A 4,585-nucleotide genomic window follows, 5' to 3' on the forward strand; every position below is an offset into this window, starting at 1 on the left:
CCGGACCTGTGATTCGACAGTCCCGGAGGGTTCGTAGGAAAATATGGGACTTGGGCGTATGCCCGAAATCGAATTCCGAGGTCCCAAGCCCGAGAAATGAATTTTTGTGTGAAATTATTTTCTGGAAATATTTGGGAAAATTGGAAATGAAGTTTGATTAGAAGACTATGGTATCAGGCCCGTATTTTGGTTCCGGCGCTCGGTACAAGTCTTATATATGATTTAAGCACTTTCTGTAAAGTTTGGTTGAAAACGGACGTCTTTTGACGTGTTCCAGACTTAAAATGGAAATTTGATGTTTTATGAAAATTTGGAAGAAATCATGAGTTTTGAGGCTTGATTCGATGTATATGATGTTATTTTGGCGATTTGATCGCACGGATAAGTCCGTAGGATGTTTTTGAGGTTGTGTGTATGTTTGGTTGGGAGCCCTGAGGGCTCGGGTGAGTTTTGGATAGGCCACGGATTGCATTTTTGAACTTTGTATAAATCTGGTATGCTCAACTCTGTGGTTTTCGCATTTGCGAAGATCATCTCGCAATTGCGAGCTTTGCATCGCAATTGCGAATTATGGGATTTTGGCCACTGATCGCAAATGCGATCTTAGAGTTTGCAAATGCGAAAGTAGGGTGGTCGCAAATGCGAATTTTCCCTTCGCAAATGCGAGAACTGGCAAAATGGGAAGGGTTCGCAAATGCGAACCCAGCTTTGCAATTCCACAAATGGCCGGTTGAGGCCCAGCAAATTTTATACTTAGTCGAATTCGAACCATTTTTCACCATTCTTTCAAAACCCAAACTCCTTAGGCGATTTTTCAAGAACAAGTTTCATTCCAAATCATTTGTAAGTCAATTTTTACTCAATTCTTTCAATCATTAACATCATTTAACATGTTTTCCACTTATAATCAATGATTTTCATGGGTGAAATTGGGGGTTTTGGGTAGAACCTAGATTTTTCTAAAATTGGGGATTTGGACCTCAATTTGAGGTCCGATTTCAAAACAAATCATATATTTGGGTTCGTAGGGGAATGGGTAACCGGGTTTTGGTTCGAACCTCGGGTTTTGACCACGTGGGCCCGGGGGCAATTTTGGAATTTTTGGGCAAAACTTTGAGAAATTCATTTTTATGCATTCAAATTGATTCATTTAGTGTTTATTAAAGTAATTAAGTAACTTGTGACTAGATTCGAGCGAATTGGTGGCAGAATTGAGGGGTAAAGCTATAATTGAGGCTTGAGTTGAATTCAAAACATCGAGGTAAGTGTTCGGTTTAACCTCAGCTTGAGGGACTAGGAGTTGAGTCATATTTGATATGTGTTTCTTGTGGAGTACGACGTATAGGCATTGTGACGAGTATCTATACGTCGGTGTCGAGCATGACCATGAGTCTTAAATTGACATTTTGTGTTCTTGAATGATACTATGGATGAAATAGTAAGTGGACTTGTATTGTTGAGCAAGGTTTAGCTTATTTTCTTTGTGGAAGATAACTATGAGTTAGAAACGGTGATAATAGAAATGCTAAAAATCCGAATTGAGATTGGTTATAGCTGGTTCTCCCTTGCCGGGATGAGTAGACTTGTACTGTTGAGTTCCCTTGCCGGGATAGAGTATTTTATGATTGATCCTCTACCGAGGTTTGTGGTTGTGATTATGATAATCTATGTATATTTGGAACGGGTTGCGCCGCAACATAAATTTGATTGGATCGGGTTGCACGCCGCAACATAATTTGATTGGATCCGGTTGCACGCCACAACAGATATATGTTATATTTATGGGATCGGGTTGCACGCCGCAACAGGTATATGTTATATCTATGGGATCGGGTTGCACGCCGCAACAGCTATATGTTATATGTATTGGATCGGGTTGCACGCCGCAACAGTTATAGTTAAAGTACGGATCGGGTTGCGCGCTGCAACAGCAGTGCTATCATGTGGGTTTCGACATTGTACTGTTCCTTCATATGTTATTCAATTTCTGCTAAGTTAAACTATTTCACCGAGGCATGTACCCACTTCCCTTATAACTGCTCATTACTTGTTTATTTTTCCGCGATATATTATATAACTGCACAGGTTTGTCTGGAGTCTGGTACTAGCCTCGTCACTACCTCGCCGAGGTTAGGCCAGACACTTACCAGCACATGGGGTTGGTTGTGCTGATGCTACACTTTGTGCTCTTTTGCACAGATCCAGGTGTCGGAGCAGCTTACGGTGCGCAGCAGTAGGCCAGGGAGCAGTCCTTCAGTCCACGAGATCCCGAGGTAGTCCTGCAGGCGTCCGCAGGCCCAGCATCTCTTTTATCCCCTTTCTGCCATGTTTCCCTTGTACCGAGACAGAGTTTTATCATTTTGTTTCAGACTTTGTATTTAGCATTCTTAGATGGTCCGTGAAATGTTGTGACACCAGGTGCTGGGTAAAGGCTTGTATATATGTTTAGACGCTGTTGCTATATTTTCAGTTCAGACTTCCGCTATCTTTTATTAATCGCAGTATTTTAATTGCTTGTTCTTCTATAATTCAAATTGTTTAATCATGGATAAAATGAGTTAGGATATTGTTGGCGACTGTTCTTGGCTTGCCTAGCTCCCACTAATAGGCGCCCTCACGACTCCCGAGGGTGGGGATTTCGAGTCGTGACATTTCCTTTGCAAGATAGGCTTCGCATACAGATCCTTCAATCCTATTCCTCTGCTTAACAAATAATTTGCCTTTGCCAATTGTCCTACATAATGTCGTGTTAGCCAATAACATTAAAATAAAATAGAATATTACATCAAACTTATATCTCTCAAAGGGATACATCCATCTGCATTGAACATGCCCTCCAAGTCGTGCCTCGTGTACAAGGTGGATTGGAAGGTGTTCCATCACATAAAAGAAACCATATGGAAATATTTTTTCCATCTTACTAGAAGTTACATGAATGTTCTGATCCATCCAAAGTAGGTTTTCTTCCCTTAAGGTGGTAGAACACAAGTCTTTGAAAAATAAACTAATCTCAGTGATGTGTTTCCAGATTCTTCCAGGCAAACCGCAAAATGCAGTAGGCACTAAGGTTTACATAAAAACATGACAGTCATGACTTTTCAAATGGCTCAACTTCCCTACCTCCATATCTACTTCTTTTCCCAGATTAAACACATAACCTTCAGGCATCTTCCATTTTGTAACCTAATCACAAATTTGTCGTTTTTCCTCCAAAGTGAATGTGTAACTTGCTTTGGGATTGAACACCTTACCATTGTTCGCTGTCTGCAAGTATAATTCAGGTCGCTTGCAATATTCTTGTAAATCCACTTTAGCCTTCGAGTTATCTTATGTCTTACCTTTAACATCCATCACTATGTTGAACAAATTTTCAAATTAGTTCTTCTAAATATGCATGACATCAAGGTTGTGTCGGAGAAGATTATCCTTCTAATAAGGCAACTACCAAAATATACTATGTTTCATCCAATTATGAGTAACACTATATCCGGAGAATCTAGAAGGTGGAGCCTCAATAACTTTACTGAAGTTCTGGACCCTCTCCCAAATTTCCTCACCTAAAAGTATAGGAGGTGACGAATCATATTTCACTTTATTCTTTTTGAATGTATTTTTCATCCTTCTAAACTCATGATCATCAGGCAAAATTGACGCTGACAATCAAACCATGAATGCTTTTGGCCATGTTTCAAAGTGAACGCTTTACCATTTTCCATGAAGTAAGGACAAGCTAGCTTCCCAGCAGTCATCCACCCAGAAAACATTCCATAAGCAGGAAAATTGTTAATAGTCCATATTAAATTAGCACGCAAGTTGAAATTTTGCTTGGTTGATATGTCATATGTTTCATCACCATAATACCACAACTGTAGCTCATCAATCAAAGGTTGCAAATATACATCAATCATACTTTTCGGATTACGTGGACCGGGGATAATATAATTTAAAAATATATATGGACTAGTTGACATAACTCAAGTGGTAGATTATAAGGTGTAAGAAAGATAGGCCAGCATGAATATGGTGTCGCAGATATAGAAAAAGGCGTGAAGCCATCCGCACACAAACCTAACTGAATGTTCCTTGGTTCACTAGCATAATCTGGATATGTCCTATCAAAGTGCTTCCAAGCTTCTCCGTCTGAAGGATGGCACATAACACCAAGTGGTCTTCTATTTTCAGTGCCATCTCATATGAGGAGCAGAACTCATTGACGCATATAACCTCTTTAACCTAGGTATAAGAGGCAAATAATACATCGGCTTCACAGCAACCATATTCCCACAGGAAAGCCTCTTGAAACAAGACTTTTCACAGAATTTACAACTTTCTAAATTTGCGTCATCTTTATAATATAACATGCAACCATCTTCACAACAATCAATTCTCATCGACGAAAGTCCTAACTTAGAAACCAATTTCCCTGCCTTATAAAAATCACCAGGTAAGTTGATATTTGGGTCAACTAGTTCACTCATAAGGTAAATGAAAGAGTCCATGGCCGCTTGAGAAATATTTTAATCAGATTTGATAGTTAGTAATCTAAACGCAACAGTTGTTAAGCATTCACATAGTGGACGGCTGG

Source organism: Nicotiana attenuata, unplaced genomic scaffold (assembly GCF_001879085.1).
Source record: "Nicotiana attenuata strain UT unplaced genomic scaffold, NIATTr2, whole genome shotgun sequence".
Classification (NCBI taxonomy): Eukaryota; Viridiplantae; Streptophyta; class Magnoliopsida; order Solanales; family Solanaceae; genus Nicotiana; species Nicotiana attenuata.